This window comes from Callorhinus ursinus, unplaced genomic scaffold (genome assembly GCF_003265705.2).
Source record: "Callorhinus ursinus isolate GAN/ISIS: 27379988/994484 unplaced genomic scaffold, GSC_fseal_2.0 scaffold6, whole genome shotgun sequence".
NCBI lineage: Eukaryota > Metazoa > Chordata > Mammalia > Carnivora > Otariidae > Callorhinus > Callorhinus ursinus.
Genome location: NW_027397068.1, coordinates 59,259,518 through 59,281,237, shown reverse-complemented (window position 1 = coordinate 59,281,237; position 21,720 = coordinate 59,259,518). Strand labels below are relative to the sequence as shown.

The 21,720-nt window shown below is 40.2% G+C and overlaps 2 long non-coding RNA genes across 6 annotated transcripts in view; one reads left to right on the top strand and one right to left on the bottom strand.

Annotated features, from left to right (window-relative positions):
* Window positions 1-21,661, bottom strand: part of LOC112819291 (uncharacterized) — a 28,792-nt gene extending 7,131 nt beyond the window's left edge. Inside the window, exons 1-5 of one of the 4 annotated variants that reach the window (XR_003206811.2) lie at window positions 18,943-21,661; window positions 16,764-16,895; window positions 16,478-16,537; window positions 12,672-12,780; window positions 2,263-2,443 (exon numbers count right to left, since the gene is read on the bottom strand). This is a non-coding gene — a long non-coding RNA (uncharacterized lncRNA). The remainder of the gene's footprint in view (window positions 1-2,262; window positions 2,444-12,671; window positions 12,781-16,477; window positions 16,538-16,763; window positions 16,896-18,942) is intronic. The other 3 variants (XR_003206809.2, XR_003206810.2, XR_003206808.2) reach the window with 3 other exon arrangements.
* On the top strand, window positions 127-21,064 carry LOC141373001 (uncharacterized). 2 transcript variants are annotated; one of them, XR_012378606.1, is made up of 4 exons: window positions 127-249; window positions 10,297-10,396; window positions 17,094-17,146; window positions 20,948-21,034. It is a non-coding gene; the product is annotated as an uncharacterized lncRNA (long non-coding RNA). The 2 variants fall into 2 exon arrangements; XR_012378605.1 differs by lacking the exon at window positions 17,094-17,146 and having other exon boundaries at window positions 20,948-21,064.
* Window positions 21,662-21,720: the final 59 nt, after the last annotated feature.

Sequence of the window (21,720 nt, the reverse complement as noted above, 5' to 3'; positions counted from 1 at the left end):
TGAAACTATACCAGGGGCTATGATTTCCCAGTCCTCTCTGTGCTGGGGACCCATGCATGGTGGGAGAAATAGAAAGCATGGCATCAATATAAGACAGTGTTCTTTCATTTCCAGACCAAAGCATATAATTAAAGGAAGCTGGTGAAAAGAACAAGAAGAAAAAGAAGGAGGAGGAGGCAGAGAAGAAGGAGAGTGTTCTAGTATCGGATACCCTGACAGCAACCAGGTGTGGGAACAACAGCAAGAGAGGTAAGAGAAAAACCATACCAAGTGGTGACTATAACTCAAAAAGCAGAGTAGAATTGCCAAGAAGAAGAACAAATTTTCTAATTTCAAAACTCAGTATAGAACCACAGTAATCAAGACACTGTGGTACTGATATAAAAAAACATATAAATTGATGGAACAGAATTTAGAGTCTAGAAATATTTATGGTCAATTGATTTTTGGAAAAGGGTAAGGAAAATTCAATGTGAATTGTGTTTTCAGCAAATAGTGCTGGAATAATTAGATACGCACATGCAGAAAGATGAATTTAGATCCTTAACCTCTCACATCATACACACAAAAGTAATTCAAAATAGATCATAGAGCAAGTTGTAAAAGGATGCTAAATTTGACTGCATCAAAATTAAAACCTTTTGTACTTCAAAAGACACCATTAAGAAATGAAAGGATAAGTTATAGAAAGAGAATGTTTGCAAATCATGTATCTGATAAAGGACTAGTATCTAGAATATATGAAGAACTCTTTCAAATCAATAATAAGACAAACACCTGGACTTAAAAAAAGAGACAAAAGGCTTGACGAACATTTCACCAAAGAAGATATACAAGTGGCTAATAAGCACATGAAAAGACATGTAACATCATTAGTTATTAGGAAAATGCAAATCAATACCACAGTGAGATACTGCTTCATACCTACTTAAAATGGCTATATTCAAAAAGTCAGATAATACCAAGTGTTGGCAATGATGTGAAGAAGCTGGAAACTTTATGCTTTGCTGGTGGTAAGTCAAAATGGCATGACCACTTTAGAAAAGAATTTGACAGTCTTTTAAAATGCTAAACATAAATTTACCATATAGTGCAGCAATTTCACTTCTAGGTATCTACCCAAGAGAAATGAAGACATATGTCCATACAAAGACTTGCACATAAATGCTCAAAGCATCATTATCCATGATAACTGAAAAGTGGAAACCATTCAAACTTCCATCAAGCAGTGAATGGATAAATAAAATGTGGCATATCCACACAATGGAAGTCTATTATGCAGTAAAAAGGAACAGATTGCAAATACATGCTGCAACATCGATGAACTAAGTAACCATTATGCTAAGTAACAAAAGATCACATGATTCCATTTCTATGAAATGTCCAGAAAGGCAAATCTGTAGATTCAGAATATAGATTAGTGGTTGTTGGAACTGGAGCAAGGAATGGAGATTGCAAATCAATTTGAACTGACAGAAATGTTCTGAACTTGGATTGTGATGATCACTATACAACTCCATGTATTTAAAAACGATCAATGAATTCTACACTTAAGAGAGGTGGATTTTATATGCAAATTATCTCTTAGTAGATTAAATAAATAAACAAATAAATAAATAAAACAGAATACTCACAGAAATCCAGAAAAAACTTTGTAAGTAAAGAGAATATAATTATGTTCCAATGAGGTGGTAGAATTATGAGGGATGTTTATATTTTTATATATTTTCAGTTAAAAATGTGTTTTTAAATCAGGAGAAAATTTGGAAAATTGTACTCTGAGAGTCAAATCACTCCATGATGGGCCAGCAGAGAACCATGTAAAGTCACCTTGATAAAGAGACAAAATGGCTATCGGGCCTGCGAGATTTGGCAGTGACCCAATTACAGTTAATAACACATCTAAAGAAAAGATGAATCAATCAGCAGAAAGCATTGATCAATAAAGAAAGCAAAACAAATGGACAGTTGCAGAGGCAAGCTTTGCAGGGTCTGACTGATACCACGCAGGGAGGCGGAAGTCTAGTCAGAGAGTGGGTGTGCCCACCCCACGGTGGAGATGGCTGCCATCTGTCTCACAGGGCTTCAAAGCATCAGACGTTCTAAGTGTGGTACAACAGATTCGTCTTGTTCTAACTGCATGCTCACCCCACAACATTTTTTTTCCCCAAGCAGTTCTTTGTATAGAGAAAGCCCATTCCTATTGATGTATTATGAATTCACACACATTTGGGTTATACACTTCAGACACCCGAGGCTTACTTCAGTGTGAATCAGCTTGTCCAAGAAGAATCAACTTTAGAGTGGTAGCAAGATGAAAATGATGCACCTGGAAAGCTGAGAAAGGCTCCGGACTGTGGCAGATTCTTGAGGATGAATGCCGCTTCTTGGAAGTCAGCCAGTCACCTGACCTTGCTTGGTGACATCCCACCCTTGACAAGAGCTTCTCATTCAGCTTTCCATATCAAGAAATGCAAGACACAAGATATATTCAAATTATTGTATGTTCAGCATATTTTTTTTAAGAAGCCACTTATGGGAAGAATTTAGATTATTTAAATCTTATATTTACTGACTCCAGATCCATCCACCCATAATGACCATAATTCCAGGACTAGCCGTTTCAACCCCGCCTTACTCATGAAACCAGCCCTGGTGAAATAGAGAGCTTCCATCCAATGACTTTTGCTGGGGGTGATGCTCCACCACCAAGAGTCTGTGGCTGTGTGTCAAAGCCTCTGGGGGACAATGTGCCTGCCTCTGGGGACAATGGAGCTTATCTGTTTGAGCACTGAGCTCTAGTGTCCCACAACATATAGGTACTTTTCATGACTGACTTTATGTCCTGGTTTATAATTTCTACTCTCATTCCCAGATGGAACTTTGAGGCCAAGCACCTCTATCTCATTCCTGCCTGCCCTCATACTCCTTCCACACTACCCCATGCTAATTGGACCCTGATAATGTCCCTGCCTTGACCTGGATGGACAACTTGATTTTGGCACTCTCTTAATGCTCTGAAGCATCTTTTCCTAGAAGAGTGGTTCTCAACTTTGTTGCTATAGTACTACTATTTGGGGACGCCTGGGTGGCTCAGTCTGTTAAGCATCTGCCTTTGGCTCAAGTCATGATCCCAGGGTCCTGGGATCAAGCCTCACATCATTGGATTCCTTGCTCAGTGGGGAAGCCTGCTTCTCCCTCTGCCTGCCTCTCTCTCTCTGACTAATAAAATAAAATCTTTATAATGCCACTATTCAATTCTGATGTGAATCACCTACAGTTAGCATCAGACTCCACAGGTTTAAGGGAAGTCCCCAATAAGACTGCCCTCACTTCAGGTACCAGCTGCAAGTTCAGGGTCCCCAGGCCACCTGCACTTCCAATCTCCAATCAATTAGTTGCAAATTTGGAGGTTGTACTACTCTTTCAGGTTTGATAATATTCTAGAATGACTTACAGAACTCAGGAAAGTGCTACACATCTGATTGTCAGTTTTTTTGTAAATGATACAAATCAGGACCAGTCAAATGAAGAGTCACATAGAGTGAGGTCTGGAGGTCTCACATAAAGAGTTTCCATGCCTTCTCCCCATGGAATCAGGACCCATCACCCTCCTAGCATATCTATGTGTTCACCAAGCCACAGTGCCCAGAGTTTTTATTGAAGTTTCATTATGTAGGCATAATTGATGGAATCATTGGCTACATGATTGAACTCAATCTCTAGCCTTTCTCACCTCCTTGGAAGTTGAAAGTTTATGCTAATATCACTATGGCTCAAGACTTTTAATCCAATGGTTGGTCTTTCAGGCATGACCAGCCCCCGATCTGAGTCATCTACTTAGCATAAACTCAGGTGTGGTCCAAGGGCTCACTATGGAAAAACAAAGACACTCTTATCACTGGAGGAATTCCAAGAATTTGGAGTTTCTCTCCTCCCTAAGGACCAGGGACAAATGCCAATCCAATTATTTATTATATAACATTTGCATATTGCAATCACTCAGGAAGCTTTTAAAAATGTTCATGCCTATCAAGAAATGGGCAGAAGACATGAACAGACATTTCTGCAAAGAAGACATCCAAATGGCCAACAGACACATGAAAAAGTGCTCAACATCACTCGGCATCAGGGAAATACAAATCAAAACCTCAGTGAGATACCACCTCACACCAGTCAGAATGGCTAAAATTAACAAGTCAGGAAACGACAGATGTTGGGGAGGATGTGGAGAAAGGGGAATCCTCCTACACTGTTGGTGGGAATGCAAGCTGGTGCAGCCACTCTGGAAACCAGTATGGAGGTTCCTCAAAAAGTTGAAAATAGAGCTACCCTATGATCCAGCAACTGCACTACTGGATATTTACCCCAAAGATACAAATGCAGTGATCCGAAGGGACACATGCACTCCAATGTTTATAGCAGCAGTGTCCACAATAGCCAAATTATGGAAAGAGCCTAGATTTCCATCAACAGATGAATGGATAAAGAAGATGTGGTTATATATATACAATGGAATATTATGCAGCCATAAAAAATGAAATCTTGCTATTTGCAATGACATGGATGGTGCTAAGCGAAATAAGTCAATCAGAGAAAGACAAGTATCATATGATCTCACTAATATGAGGAATTTGAGAAACAAGACAGAGGATCATAGGGGAAGGGAGGGAAAAATTAAACAAGACAAAACTAGAGAGGGAGATAAACCATAAGAGACTCTTAATCTCAGGAAACAAACAGGGTTGCTGGAGTGGGGGTGGGAGGGATGGGGTGACTGGGTGATGGAACTTGGGGAGGGTATGTGCTATGGTGAGCACTGTGAATTGTGTAAGACTGATGAATCATAGACCTGTACCCCTGAAACAAATAATACATTATATGTTAATAAAAAAAAAAAAGTTCATACCTGGGTGGCTCAGTCAGTTAAGGGTTCAACTCTCTTGATTTCGGCTCAGGTCATGATCTCATGGTTGTGAGATCCAGCCCTGCGAGTCTGCTTGAGATTCTCCCTCTCCCCCTCCCCCTCCCCCTGCTCATGCATGCACACTCTTTCTCGCTCTCAAATAAATAAATAAATAAATAAATAAATAAATAAAATCTTTAAAAAAAAAAGTTCATGCTTGGATCCTACCAAGAACTAATTGGTCTGGGGCACAACTTGGATATAAGAATTTTGAAAATCTCCTCCAGATAATTCTAACTTATCCTACAAGCTATGCTTCTGGTCTCACTTTATCCTCTTAATTTGAACTTCTAGGATATGTGTGTTCCTCCAAATTAGATTGGAATTGTTGGTCTGGTTAATGGAGCTCCCAACTTGCTACTTGGTTGGGGCTAGGGTTAGGGTTAGGGTTATGATCTATCTTAGGTCTAGGGTCTCTGTGCTGCACAACTGTGAGTGGACCCATTCACAACATAGTTCATGTGAATAATGCCCTGAATATATGCAGGGTACATACTGCACTATACAGGGTAGACATGTCTTAATCTAGTCACCACACATTAAATTAGCATCAGGCAAATTTACCGAACAAACAACTTAGCAGATTTATTGGTATTTCAGACATATTTGTTAGCTTTAACAGGAATATTGTCACATCTCTATCAGCTTTAAATTTTTATTTCAAGTTTAAAACCATCTAAAATGAATCAGAATTTACCTAAAATGATCCTGTATATTAAGAAAAAGTATGATGGATTCCCATAGAACATGCTAAATTTTGAGAAATTGAATATTTTTAAAAATTTACAATATTCACATAAATGTGATTTATTAGAATATTCTATAAATCAGCTTTTGGAAAACTAGCCTTCAACAAATTGGAATTCCACAAATTATATTCTTGGCTTCTGCTATGATTAACTTCCATCATCTAAAAAAATTTGCTTATGTGAGAAATTTTAAACCCTAGTATTTTCCATCAAGATTTCCTTGTATAGCATGTGATTAAGAGATTGCATTTTGAAAGTATTTAAAATAAAAAAGGCAGAGGTAGAGAGAAGGAAGCCATGAACCACTTCTGACCAGCCAAAGTTTTTCCCAAGAACCTGGCAGGAACTCTCTAACAATGAACCAAGAAATTTGTCCAGCAGGGAAAAAAAATAAAATAAAATAAATTAGTAGAACTTGGCAACTCTGTTGCGGTAAGAGGTTACATTTGACATGAAGGCCCTGATGGTACATTTCCCGAATAAAAATAGTGATTGCCTTTATGCATATAACCCTTTCAAAGTCAGGTCAAGTTACAATATGGGCAATTTTTTGTCCATCCACTTAAGGAAAGAATTTTTCAGAAAACTTCTCTTTCCACCTCAGAGTGGAATAGGAAATAAATTTTAGCAAACTTCATTTTCTGCCATCAGGAAGAGAAGGAAATTCGAATTTGTGATAATGATTGCATTTTAAGTTACCTAAGAAAAGTGCTAGGGAGACAAGAATTCCCTTCTAAAAATAAACCAAAGAAACCAAATAGAAACTTCTCAAGCCCTAGCTTCGAAAGTGTTCACTCTGAATTCCAAACCTCTAGTTTTCAGGTTCTTTCTGAGGTTGTTGGTGAGGACTGACCAACCCTGAAGACTGACCCTGTAGGACTCAATAAGAATCCTAATAAATATGAAGCTATGGTTGGGAGTCTTTGAAAAATAAGTAAAATTTCCCAACTCATTCCACAAACCTCAATTATCTCATACTATTAGGGGTTCTAGAAATACAGAGTCAAAGTTAAGAGTTCTGAGCAATTTGTTTTCAAAGACTCATTCAAATGGGCTAAAGGTGCATATTAGCTTGGCTTTTACACCTCCTGCTGCTGAAGAGGATAAATAATTACAGTGATTTATCTTTGAAATGTGCAGCTCGGAGGTGGATGTGGAGAAGTCACATAATGGTGTCAGTACTTCAGCCCGAAGTAAATGAAATGGTGAAATATATTTAGCACACGATAACACAAAGCACTGAGAAACAGAGATAATAAGAAACTGTCTTTACATATCAGAGAACTTTACAAAATAGCAAGCTTTTACGAAAAGGAAATAATTACAGAAAATAGAAACAGTGGGAAAAACCAGAAAGTCTTCCAAGTTCCAAATTTCCATCCTAATTCTAGCTCTCAAAAGGCAGGTCAGTTTCTCAGGCTCTTTACCCGGGTTTCTTCTTTCTAACTTTTCAGCCTCCCTCCGTGTGGTAAGTGCTTAATTCTGGAAGCAGTAGAGCATTTGCTGAGATGTCTAATGCCTTTCAAGGCTAATGTGACTATTCAAGCAAGTGGTGGCTTCCATTCCGTTTCCAGATGCCCCTGAGAGGCATTTTGGCAGGACTGTGGTGCCATAAAGGAGATTTTTACCCTCCAAGAAAGGCTGCTTTCCAGTTTTCTCTTTCTTTTACCATAGACTAGGTTTGCACACAAATATTAATTTGCTTCAAAGGACTTGGAAGGCCCACTCAGTCAAACAACTGACTTTTTAACTGACTTTGCCATTGAATGCAAACAAAGAGCAGCCCAACAGTTTGTGTGCTGGAAATAGTCTTAGATATATCTATGCACAGAATCTTGCCCTGCCCCACCTTTTGCCTGAACCTCTCCCCAGGCCCCATTCCTGCCACCTGAAACTGCTCGTGTGTTGGTCATCACTGATGGCCTCCTAGTTGCTAGATCCAAGTGACCATCTATCAATTCATGTCTTATTTTCCAGATCACAGAAAGTTGATGCTGTTTATCAGTTGATCAATAGAAGACATTGATAATGTTTTGTTTTTCTTCAGCGTCTCTAACCACTCCCTCACAGTCTTCATTAGGAAGATCTCTTTCTCTATGCGTTACTTAAATGTGAACTTTCTGCAGAAATCCATCAGGGACTCTCTTCTTACTCATCTCCTTACTCCTGTGTGATTTTTTTTCATTCCTTTGCTTTCATTGTCACCTTTAGATTGATGATTCCCATCTTATGTCTCTAGCCTATCTCTCTCCTGAGTTTTCTTTTTTTTTTTTTAGGTTTATTTGAGAGAGACTGAGAGAGAGAGAGAGAGAGTGCACGCGCGCGTGCACACACACACACACACACACACACACGTGAGCCCGGGGGGAGTGGAAGACGGGCGGGCGGTGGAGAGGAAGATAGAAAGAATCCCAAGCAGACTCTGAGTTGAATGCAGAGCCCAGTGTGGGTCTTGATGTCACGACCCATGAGATCATGACCTGAGCCAAAACCGAGAGCCAGATGGTCAACCAACTGAGCCACCCATCTCTCCCCTAATCTCTGGGGAGACAGAGAATGGAGGGATTCAGAGAGAAGGAACACATACACGGGACCAGAGCCTTCAGTTTCAGAAACTCTGTTGCTCCTTTAGTGTCCTAAACTTAAAAAGAAAAAAAAGAAGTATGTAGAGTCAGCTGTCTGCTTTGCCTGACATCTTAATGTTGGTATCATTGGCTGCAATTTCGCTTAGAAAAAAAAAATTAATCATGTGACCATTTTTTTCTATGTTAATATTCAGGTAGGCAGGTTGGAAATTTGACAATTCCCTTAAATTATATGTCAGTATTTCAGGGCAAGACTGAAAGGACATGTGATAAAAAGAAAAAGCTAGGGCACCTGGGTGGCTCAGTTGGTTAAGCATCTGCCTTTGGCTCAGGTCATGATCCCGGGGTCCTGGGACTGAGTCCCGCATCGGGCTCCCTGCTCAGCGGGGAGTCTGCTTCTTTTTCTCCTTCTGCTGCCGCTCTCCCTGCTTGTGTGCACCCTCTCTCTCTCTCTCTCTCTCTCTCTCTCTCTGTGAAATAAATGAATGAAATCTTAAAAGAAAAAGCTGAAGTGTCAGTATAGAGCAATGGTCAGTGACTTGTTTCTAGTATTGCTTATACTAATATTAATATTTATACTGATTTGTGCTACTATCAAGTAGGACGAGTGGCTGCAGATAAAAGAAATTTGGATTCCCCAAATAACAGTTTATTCCAGTCTTCATGGACATCTGAATTTCAGTAGTCCTGAACTGTGATGGTGGTTTTACTAAGATAAGACCTCAAGTAAAAGCTCCTTTTAGCTTTCTTTTCTCCCAACCCCAGGCTGTGGTCTCCTTCCCCGTGGCCCAGTGTGACCAGTCATCATATCCATGTTCTCAGGAGCAGACAAAGGGCATGCTCACACAGTCCTTTAAGGATGTTTTCTTGGAAGTTTTCCAGTAGCACTTCTACCTATGTCACTGGCCAAATCTTACACACACTGCTGCCTGCAGCTAAGAGAAAAGTTGTCCAATGTGGTCTTTATTCCAGGCAGCAATGTGTCCCTGCCAAACATTGTGCTTCAACTACTTTGGATGAAGTGGAGAATAGATGGGGGAAGGTGGGCCACCAGAAGTCTCAACAATATTGTGTTCAAACAGTGAATGAAACCAGGAGAAAATATCTTTATTTATTTGATGACAACAGGTGATGGAAATGCTACTTCTTCATGAAGATCCTGTAGAGAAAAAGAGATATTTGTATGGAAAAAAATCAGTGTACTTGCAGGGTTCTTTTCCAGGGCCCGCAGGCTCACTCAGCTTCAGGCGCATCACAGGATAGATGGGCTTCGGGGCCCACGGGCCATTTTCCTGAGAGGTGGGAAGCAGGGAGCCCTTATCCCAGAAGCTTATAAAGCTGTAGAGCCGTAAGTGGCCAAATCCTGGCGGGTGGACTTGTCTGAGCAGCCACCAGCTTGGGATTGCTCCGCACACAAGTGCCTCTGTTATTTTGAGCAGTTCATCTCTAAGCATTGAAATGAGGACTCCCACCACTTCTCTTGAATTTACAGACTCCTCCATGGGGACTCTTGTCCCTGCTAGTGAACTTCAATCTTCCTTTGTTCAGAATCTTTCTTCTTCCTGGGTTCTTATCCCTTCAACACGACCACAACCACAAGACTGTGATCTTTGCACACAACATTCACCAAATCCAGCAAAACAGCCTCAAGGGGCCATTCCTAGTACTTAAGGAGATTTCTGTTTGTTTCCTCTTCTTTCTTTGTCTGGCAAAGCCACCTTCATTGAGTGGGGATAGCTTTCGTGGCTTTTGTGGCATTTCCAAGCTGTAGTGAGCCTCAGATTAAAGGGCTTAAAAGAGAAGGCAACAACAACAACAAAATTTTTAACTTTCCCTGAACTAAACAGCTGCATAATTCTTGAAATACTGGTGTTCTGAGAGATGAAATAATGTTGGGTAAATATTTCACATGTACAAATAATTTCATTTCATAATTGCGTTTTAGAAACGCTTTGCTCTTAGTCAAAGAGACTCACTATCTGCTTTTCTAAGTTAGGTTTCAATCTACACATCAAATGGGCAATGCAGTAGGACATTTTGGGAAGGACTCAAGAAACTGTGAAGAATGGCTGCCTGTCTACTCCCAGAGAACTGAGGTAATGGTAACTCGCCCCTCCAGGGTAAACTTTGACTTGCCCTTCAGCACACCTAAGTGCCAAGACTGCACTCCGACAATGTCTCCTTAAAGTAACACAAAATATAAAAAGAGATGGGGCGCCTGGGTGGCTCAGATGGTTAAGCGTCTGCCTTCGGCTCAGGTCATGATCCCAGCGTCCTGGGATCAAGTGCCGCATCGGGCTCCCTGCTCAGTGGGGAGCCTGCTTTTCCCTCTGCCTCTCTCTCTGTCTTATGAATAAATAATAAAATCTTTAAAAAAATGTAAAAAGAGAAAGAGGAGGTCCTTCTCCATCCCCATGTAAAGTGACAGAGGCATTGTGAAAGAAGCAAAGCTTTAGAGATAGATATACCAGCCTGGGTTCAAATTCCAGGTCTTCACTTAGCTATACTTTGAGCAAGTTACTTAGCCCCTCTGATAAGAAGGCAATGAGCAGTAAAAGTCAGCATGGGTTCATTTACTGTATCTTAGGTCAAACTAACAATTTTATTTTTTATAAGGTCACTACACTATGAGTAGACAGAATGCATTTTAATTTTGGCACACTATTAGAGAAAAATTTCAAGACATGCTTGTGGTCACAGTGAATAACTGCAAACTGGATAGTCATTAAATCTAAGTTTGGAGCTGGTTGAACAACAACATACAAAAGTATGTATTAATGTATCAATTCCACCTGGAAAAAGTGTCTCTGATAGTAGAAAAGTCTTGGCCCCTGTTGTATTCAAGATTTTCTCAACAATGTGAATAAAAATGTATTAAAAGCCTGGGTAGCTTAAGAGCAGGAGGAACAGCGAATGCACAGATGACAGAATCAAAATTCAAAAATGATCTCAATAACCTAAAAGAGTAGCTGAAATAAAGGCTATTAAAAGCTGTGTGGAGTTCAGCATTTAGATTCATAGCTACCTGGCATATGGGTATGGTACAGGGTTGGGGATGGTGTCAAGTCAGCATGACCAGAGGAAGTACACAGGACTCTCTTGGCTGGTACGTATGGAGAGAGTCAGGGAGACAAGATGACCTGCTTGAAACGGGTTCCATTGGCCAAAGCTGGGAAAATTTGAACAGCCAAATCTTAATGACTGTATGGGTTATAACCAGTTGAATAAAAAAAAGAATCCATGAGCTTATATTGAGTATTTTGAATGAATATGTGGGGGAGGAAAGTCTACGTTATAGTAGAATGCTAAGTAAGAAGTGTAGATGGAATGATGGACTTAGAAAAAAATCACCATTTGGTAAAAATCATAGTGATAATTGATTCAGATAAAAATCATCAATGGAAGTTAATACTGGTGGGTGGAAGTACACAATACTTAGTAATTAACTTCACAGTGGAGAAACCTGTCCATTTCATTTAAGTTTAAAAGTCAGTATCACCAGAAATAGGACAAATTGACATCATGTGCCTCCTGATATGATGTACTAAGAGGAACATGGCATCACATACATGGCATTCCTGTCAAAAGTTAACAACTGGGATCTAATCATGAGGAAATGGAAGACAAATATAAATTGAGGGAAATTCTATCAAAATAACTGATCAGTCACTGTCACAAAGGTGAAAAAGGAAGGAGGAACTATTCCAGATTGAAAAGCCTAGACTAGAGACATGAACCAAAAAGGAAAAAGTGTTTATTAAGAATGCCATTGAGGAAATCAACAAAATTTGAATGGGATTTGTGTATTGGGTGCTAATATTATATTGATATCAGCATCCTAATTTTGATTATTATACTGTAGTAATATAGGAGAGTATCCTTGTGTTTTGGGAAACGTGTAGGAGTAATGGGTGTCATAACCATAACTTACTCTCAAATTATTTAGCGAATTAGAGATAGTGAGAATGGGAAAAGGATGAAACAAATGGGGTAAAATGGTAACAATTAGGGAATCCAAGTAAAGGGTGTATTGTTTCTACAGCTTTTCAGAAAGTTTTAAATAATTTCAAATAAAAGTTTTTAAAAATCACTTACATAAGTTCAACTGAGACACATGAACTAGCAAAGTGTTAGAGGAGAAATGCAACCTGAGAGTAGCTTAAGACTCATTCTACCTGACTCTCAGGTCTTGAAGAGTTGCCGCACCCATCTGGCCAAGTCAAAGGCGACCTTTCGTTTCAGGCACCATTCGACGACAAGTATAAGCAGTAGAGTAGTCAGCCAGGCTTCCCGAAGTCAGAAACTTGCATTAGGAAATGCTCTGAGGACCAAAGCAGCTGCTCACTGGTGTCTATTTCTCTCTTTGGCTACATGGTCGCTCATCTCTGCTTTTCTCTGCATCGGCTTCCTCCATCTCTCTCTCTGCACATCAGATGGTCTTGCTTCTCTGTGCACACAGCAGAAAATGACCTTATGTATCCTTGCAAATGGTTGAGAGAGAACATAATTGGCCCAGTTGAGTCAGGTACCCACCCCTGGCTAGTCAACTGAGGCAAGGAGGTTGGGGTGATGTAATCCTGCCTACTTGGCCTCAGGAGAATGTGGGAAGCAGACGTTTCAAGAAGAGGCACGAGCAGGCAGGCTGTGCCTATGTCAGCAAAAGAACAAATGAGCCAGAGTTGGATGAAAGGCCCAGCTTGATGAGTGAAGAAGTCAAAGACATCTGGTTCTCTAGGATATCTCAATATATAGGTGCTAGGGCATGGCCATACCACAGAAGACAGAACCCATCAAGTCATCAGGAATACAATAGCAACAAATGTAGGCAAGTGTGTTGAACTAGTGAATCAAATACCAAATACTCAAATCGTCCTGCTGTGAGTGATGTGTTTTCTAACATGGAAACTAGCTCTTGATGAAATTCTAAATAAAATGAAGTACAATGTTTCCTTGATTTACATGGTAGTTGGGTACTTGGAAAATTCACTGCATTTTGAAAGCTTGCAAAAATATCTTGTGTTTAACATGGAAAGCGCAGTTAGGTTGTGTTTAACATGGAAAGCGCATGGAAATTGTTCATTTGGAACTAGAGGTCGCCCACCTTTCAGTGCTGGTGTTTCTCTACAAGACTTCCCTAGACATTTTGAAAAAGCGCAGTCAAACAGGCTTTTAACCTACAGGAATATTCTGCTGCACAGTCCAAACTCTTGTAGGATGAAGGATCATTCTTGATTATGTGGGACTCCCAGACACTGCAGCATGCCCAGCATCCCGGATCCCTCCCTCACAGCAGTAACCTCCCTCCAAATTATTGTGTCAAGCCCCAAATGCCCCCACCTTCCTCCAGAATGCTCCCCAAGGCCAGTGTTAGCACTATTGATGACCACTAGTTTAGAGATTGGTTCACCTCTGCCAGGAGTGGTCAGTGGGTTATTTCTGCTTTATTGGAAGCTTTGTCTAAGTAAATCCCTTCCAACCGTAACAGTCAACAAGCCCATGATTAAATCTCATGAAGCCATCACTTGTTCTCCTTCTGAAATATTACAGGTTTTTTTTTTTTTAACTCCTTTGCTATTCAAGAAGATACTCAACTTTATGCCAATACTTAAAAGCTATGTTATTCAGGACAGGCCTCTTTTAGATCCAAATGAGAAGCCACGCACCAAGGAGGCATTCACGGTCTTAACTTGGAAATACAAGGGTGGAGCTGATTGCAGAACAGCTTGCTCCGGGAATTTGGTGAGGCCTTGGGGTTCTGTCTGTTGTCTGTCTGTCCCTCTCTTTCTCTCTTTTTTTCTTCCTCCCCTCTTCTTTTCCCTCCCTTTCGCCCTCTCTCTCTCTCTCTCTCTCTCTCTCTTTGGGCTGAATGAGGGTCTCTCCTGGTGATGGGCAGACAGCTACTGTCCATTCACATTCTCTCTGTTCTGTGAAAGGCCTCCGCCTCTCCTCTCCTGCGCCAAACTATGCCCCCACGTCTAGGAGAAAACTAGGAACGGGAAAGAATTAACATTATGAGTAGTTGTTTAGTGCCTCTATTCCCTAAATGTAAGATCTATGAGGACAAGACCTTGTCTTTCTTATTCATTGCCATATCTGAGCAACCAGCATGGCATTGCCCATTCTAGTCACTTAAAAAATAATGAATGAACTGTCCAGTTGGAACTAGAGGTCGCCCACCTTTCCATGCTGGTGTTTCTCTACAAGACTTCCCTAGACATTTTGAAAACATGGGCAAAAGGCAGCAGAAGCTGTGTGTTTTCTAAGCAGGCATCAGACTGGCTTATGGTGCAGAGATGTAGAAGCAAAATAGAGAAATCCAGTGGAAAACATCCTCTTCACTCCAGATCTACCCAAGGGGCTTCTCCACCCAGAATTATCCAAGTTCATCCTCACCTTCCTTTGGTCTGAGGAATCCTCACGGGAGACCAAAATCAGCATTAAAGAAATTGGCTAATTGATTCAATTAGTATATTACTGAGGTCATTTCAACTCACTAAGCCACTTTAAAATTTCATTTTGGTTCTATGTATCCTTCTATATGTTGTTCTTTGTAGTGCACTAATAGAATTAGACATTGCACTGAGTCATAGTAAAAGGGTCCTTTTGCATCATCACAGACTCTAAGGCCAGTCTACACTCTAGGAAGCACTTTGCCACACTTAAAAGCATGGCATTACGTATTATTCTAAACATCTTCCAGGTCATAGGGGTCTTTTATTTTTCTTTATGTGAAATTAAAAAAATTAAGTCAGGTTGCATTTAAAATCAGAGCAGAACTGGGTGGGCCAGAATGCTAATGTTTAAAAAATGTGAACAACATCCTTAATATAGCTGTTTGTGACTAACCCAGTGGGTGTGACACCCAGAGGAAAACAATACGCTCACTTATCATGAGTTTGAAAAGTTAGAGTTTAGAACTCTGTGCTATTTTTTTAACATAAAAATTTTTCAAGGAATTACCCGTTTTCTTTAAGAAAAGATTGTAGATGGAAAATTAGGCATTTCCATTTTTAAATGGAAAAAAGTTTAGTGAACAAATCAGAAAAATGCAATCTATGCCCCTCTCCCAAATGTCATGTCTTTTAAAAATAGTGTCTTTTGTGGCGCCTGGGTGGTGCAGTTGATTAAGCATCTGACTCTCGATTTCGGTTCAGGTCATGATCTCAGGTTCCTGAGACTGAGCCCTGAGTCAGGCTCGGGGCTGGGAATAGAGCCTGCTTAGAATTCTCTCCCTCCCTCTCACTCTGCCCCACCCCACTGCATACACGTGCCCATACTGTCTCTCTCAAAAAAAAAAAAAAAAAATTGGGGGGGGCGCCTGGATGGCTCAGTTGGTTAAGCATCTGCAGGGTCCTGGGTTCAAGCCCCACGTCGGCTCCCTGCTCAGCGGAGAGTCTGCTTCTCCCTCTCCCTCTGCCCCTCCCCCCTGCTCATGCTCTCTCTCTCTCTCTCTCTCTCTCAAATAAATAAATAAAATCTTTTAAAAAATTGTATCTTTTGCTAATGGTCTCATTTTACTGCAACTGCTATAGCAAATACAATGTATATCCAACAGCAGAATCAATTCCATGAACAACTTTTACCTTTGTAGCAAAATTGGTCTTATAGTCAATCTATTGGTACACTTTATAAAAATCACTGAAGTATAGCCGTAGTTTAATCTATTGATCATCCAAATGCCAGGCAATTTCTAAGCATTTTGTCAACAGCACATTTAACTCTCACAAGAAATCATTTGATAGGTACTTCTATTAACACCCCCGTTTTACAGATGAGAAAACAAAGACTTGGTGAAGCTGAATAACCAGTCCAAAGTCACAGTGCTAATCAGAGTTGGAGCTGGGACTAAAATTTGGGCTCACTGACTTCTAGTCACAGTTCTGCGCTGCCTCTTCGGACCTATGCAGTGTCTTTCACAAATATACATACTTCTGCGTTTATGTACAAAGGAGATTGTAGAATTGAGACAAATACTCAACACTCTTTTTAATGATCCATCTTTTCAATGCAATTTTAAAAAAAATTACCTTTTTCAGTCACTTGTGAGCATCACTATCCTATAGCCATGACTGAAATGGCTGAGAAGACAATCTAACCCCAAAGATGAATTTGAGATATGAATTGCACAAGTACCATACATGGCCTACCCAAATGGAAATGATTGAAAAACGACTTACGTGTTTGCCTCCTTGGGCTTCTGGATCCTGATTCTTCTAATCAGAGAAGGCCCACCCTAGCTACAAAAGAAGAAGGAGAAAGAGAAGAAAAAAGAAGTGTAAGAATGTCTGAACCCCTACTAAATTAACTATATTTTCCTATTTTCTGTATTTCTGACATTCTGGCATCTGGGCGCTTGCTGATCAGGGTTAGCTCATTTCTAGAGATGCCAGATACCTCAGAACAGTCCCTACACCCCAGAGCCTGCTGACATTATTCAAACTCCCAAATCCTAAGCCCACTTACCCTGCCTCACCCATTCCTTCCCATGAAAACCACAATGAAGGTTTTTCCCTCCTTTCCCCTCGCTTCCTCTGCTTCTTGACTCACCCTGGTGCTTCCCTGTGCGCCCCTCCACAGCACTCCAGGACGCCCGTTCTAAGGATGTGTGGATATAAGAATGTTATTCCTTTATATCATCATTTCTGTGTCCGTGTATCTTACCATACTTGATTAAAACAAATCTGGGGTACATTTTAAAACACACATCCTAAATGAGAATTAATATGTGTACAATAAATTGATGAACTACGAAGTCTACTCAGTGGGTTTCAAGGTCATTCATTCATTCCACAGGCATTTTTACAACGCATATGTGCTGGAGACACTCTGCTAGGCACAGTTTCCCAGTAAGTTCCCAGCACAATCACTCCCTCTCTGCCAGATATTCTGGTAAGTGGTTCAGAGACATCAGAATCTATCTACATGAAAATGAAATCAAGTAGTTCATCATGGCCTTCTCTCCAGCAGTGGTGTGGATGCAGGGAACCTGGAATTATGTTCCCTGGCTCCTCCATGGCATTTTTGTACCTGAACAAACTCATGAAAGCTGGAGGTATTATCATTTATCTCATTTGAACAATTGGCAAATGTGTGACGTGCATTCAAGTTGTTCATTAATTAGCTGCAATGGTTACTTAAAAGCAAGATGTAACACAAGGGGGTTAATTGAGATCTCCAAATTCCAACTTGGTACTGAGGACGAAGAAAGCTTCTTGTTCAGGATTCCCCAAATTGAGCATGGCTTCTGTGTTTTAAAGTCAGGGCTAGCCTAAATATCTATTCATCTTCAATCTCATAGTTTCTGAGTTTGAAAAAAATACACTGAAACAAAGATGATGGATAGGATGAGCTAAAGCCCCTGTGCATACAATTAAAATAATGGCTCGTGCAAATTGGGTCAATGATTTGGGAATTTTTTTCAACGGCAGATTTATCATCAATGATTGAAACAGAAAAAAGAAAGTCAAAATACTGGCTGGATAAGACAACAGCCTTAATGTGCTCCTAAACACAGTTACTGTGGAACAACAATTTATCAGGATTTTATAGTCCGTATTAAGCAGAATTTAACACATAAATTTGCCTCCAATTAACCAGTTAGGTGTCACTGTTTAAATGTATCGGCAACAGCCTTCCAACGAGTTTTTTTTTTTTAAAGATTTTTATTTATTTATTCATGAGAGACAGAGAGAGAGAGAGAGAGAGAGAGAGAGAGGGGCAGAGGGAGAAGCAGGCTCCCAAAGAGCAGGGAGCCCGATGCGGGACTCGATCCCAGGACTCTGGGATCATGACCTGAGCCGAAGGCAGACACTTAACCATCTGAGCCACCCAGGCACCCACAACAAGTTCTATGTAAGGAAGCTCAACAGAAAAGAATCAAACACTTTTGAATAACTTACAACTTGTTCAAACCCACATAGAGAATGCTTACAAACCCATACTCATAATTTGTAATTCAAATTAAGTAGTGACTTAATTTCTTATTGTTAAAATAATTATACACTTAGCGGTGGTATACCCACAAATGATTCAAATTTAAATTCAAAATCTTTTACGAATTTTTAAAAACAAAGAGTCTAATATAACAGGCCTACTTTTCATGGGAAAGTAAAGATGCTGCTACATTTTAGGACAGGATTTCAATTTTTAAGAACTATTGATGTTCTCTAGCTCTCTGTATATAATTTTGAGTGAAAGAAAACGTTTTACATGTATAGAAGAAGATGGGGGTGTATAATTCTATCCACCACCTATGTACAATGAGTCTTGTATGAACTTGTCTGTCCAGGGAGATCGTGAATGTAAAAGTGTTTTTGAAAAATTGCCAAGTGGTCTTTACATGCAAGGTAAGATTTCTCCCCACTTGCACAGTGTGGTTCTTCTGTACTTCCCACACAGAATGGCTCCAGAAAAGGGAAGAGAACTGAGAGGTATGAAACACCTACTTTTGTGAGAAGACATTATTATGCGAACGATATAAATTAATAATATTAATAATGCTTGTTTTTATTATTATCATTAAGAAGGCATTATTATAGTTCATTTAGCTTTACAAACACTCAGTGGGGTAAGTATTATTTTCCTATTTGCAAATGGGAAAAGGCAGACTAGTAGCCTGAGAAAATTGGAAAATCTGTCTTACCCGAAAGCCTGGGTTCTTTCTACTGAGTCACCATGTGATTTGAACGTTTAAAAATTGATTGTATTCTTCATGTTTGCTGCGGTAAATCAAAATTCAGTTAGAGAATCCTGCTAATCAGAGAAAACCAGTGATAAAACATTATGCAGAGAAGGAAATAGTAAAGTAAAAGATTCCACCTAAATTAGTGTGTGAAGATTGTGGTTAAGTAGGCCCTACATACTAATCAATAGAAAACTTGTGATTCAGTGCCCTAGGATCTATCTAATAGATTCTCTTGTTTCTAGACCAGCAGTCTTCAGACATCATTTCATCCCTCTTTGTGGCATCTCAGAGTAATGTGGCAGAATTTCAACAATCTTAAGAAGAATACTCATGAGTCTTTTACCATCTCTGCTAATGCACAGTAACTGGTTAATACAAACTAGAAGCTTGACTTACAATATAGTTTCAAAGAAACAAAGTAAAACTCCATACTACTCTTTCCCTATTCTTGGTAGTACTGTTCCATATTGCACTCCAACATAGTAAGACGAACACTTAAATTTGTACAAGCCCCTATGCTCAGGCTGGAAAGGCTTCAAATCAATATGGTTTTTTTTTCTCTTGCTTGGCCTTTAAGGAGAAAGGGAGAGGGACACTGAGCTCAGCTGAATTGGCTATGGACTGAATTAAGTAATCTTCACTCAAAAATATTTCCTTCCAATTCAATATGCCCCCCTCTTCCAAACCTATACAGACAGACCAAGAGTTTCTATGTCGATAGAGAAACTTCCACATGCAACACTAATCAGGTTGCTTCTTGTTTTGAATTCTGTAGTGGACTTCAGAGACCATACTTAGCATGGTTTCAAGATGGCTTACCCCACCTGTCCCTCTCTCCCTCCCTCCCAGAGCCCTACTTCTTTTCCTTTCATTCCCAACTAAAGCTGACACTCTGGGAAAGAGGGCTTCCCACACTGCTCCTTTAGCATCTTGGACATAATTCATATTTTGTCATTATAAATGTGGCTCATTAAAATCTATCCCTCACTAACTGAGCTCTGTGAGACAGATGCTGGGTTTTTTATCTGCACATCCCAAGTGTCTAACAGTGACTGGCTCATTGCCGGTTCTCAGATGCTGGCAGGATGCTCATTTCCAAACTACTTAGACACTCTTTCTTTTCCTCTTTCCTTCCCTTCTTGAACAATTCAATTCTAAAGCCATTAGATAGGCTCAAGCAAGGTAAATTTTACATTGGCAAGCTTAGGGAATTACAAATATGGATAGAAAAACTAAAACAAAATCTACCATGGTGCATCAGAATTGGAGGTGTTGATATAAACTCCTGGATATAAATATAAGTAGAGAGTAGATAAATATAAATATGTGCGTGCACACACACACACACACACACACACACACCACACATACATACACAGTCCCTAATTCTGTTCACTCAGATGGCCTAGGATCAGTAACACATCAAAAGAATGGGCACATCTAGACTGAGGTCTTGGTTTCTAATTACCATTCTCTGCTAAAGAGAACCAAGGATCTTTTGAAAATGGCTGATTCTAGGGCTGGGTTATAGAAAATACAAGGTAAGCATGGAATATTTTGGACTAGGAAGTAAGGAAGTGCTAAAGGATGACGAAGACATGTCAAAAGTCAGCTTAAATGGATTCCCACTGGCCAAATCTGGGACACCGGGAGCATCAAACAAATATAGAATGGATTGTAACCATTTATTCAAATAGGATACCATAAGTGCATACTTAGATTACTTACGATTCCATAAATACCTGAATAAAATGGAAAGTTTGATGAGTAATAGGATATTTATATAGGTTCAAAGCACTTCCCCCCAAAATATGTATTAATCACAAAGGGAAAAAGAGTGAATTTATAGTGGTGAAGCCCGGCAAAAGCTTAATCAAGCGAATTAAGTTCAGTTAACAGGACACATCAAAATCACTCCACCTAGAGGATGCAATGTGATACTTCTGTGATTCTCTTGCTACAGAAACACAACCTGAATCTAATCAGACAAATCCAAACTGACAAAGGGACATTCTACAAAATGATTGGCCTGTCGTCTTCACGAGTGTCCCGATCATGAAAGTCAGAAACACCGAGGAATTGTTACAGATTGAAGAAGCCTAAGGAGATGTGACAGGAAATGCAATACGTTATTCTGAACAGGAGCTTTTTACTACCAACGACAACCGGTGATTGAATGCGGTTTGGGCACTAGATGTAGTAAATTATCAATGTTAATTTCCTGATTTTAATGGTTGTATCGGAGCATCTCGTCGGTATCTTATTGTCAAATGATTTTTTAAGTGTTCTTTGCACTGTAGTTGCAACTTTTTCCTCTAGGTTTTAGATTACTTTCATATTTCAAAAGTATTAAAAAACAAAGTAGACCATGCCGTTAGTAAATTCTAAGCCGAATGCAAGTTAGAGTCCTAAGATTTTAGAGCTGTGATGCATACTATCTCCGCCTTCAAGGAGCTAATGGAAGAACTGCGTGCACACAATTTTGTTAAAAGGAAAATGGTAGAGATTCATCCCTGACTTTTCTGCAGGGGCAGCTTTCTAACTAAGCTTTCACAGCAGAGGCGCCCGCCCCCGCCCGGCCGGCTCTCGCTCTGCAGCCGGGAACCCGAGCCCGGCCGCGCCGCCGAGTCCCCACCCCGGCTCGGCCCAGCGAGCCGCTGACGCCGCGCAGCCCCGGCCGGGGAGACGCCCGCCCGCGCCCCCCGCCTCCCCGCCCGCCGGACGCCCGCCCGCGCC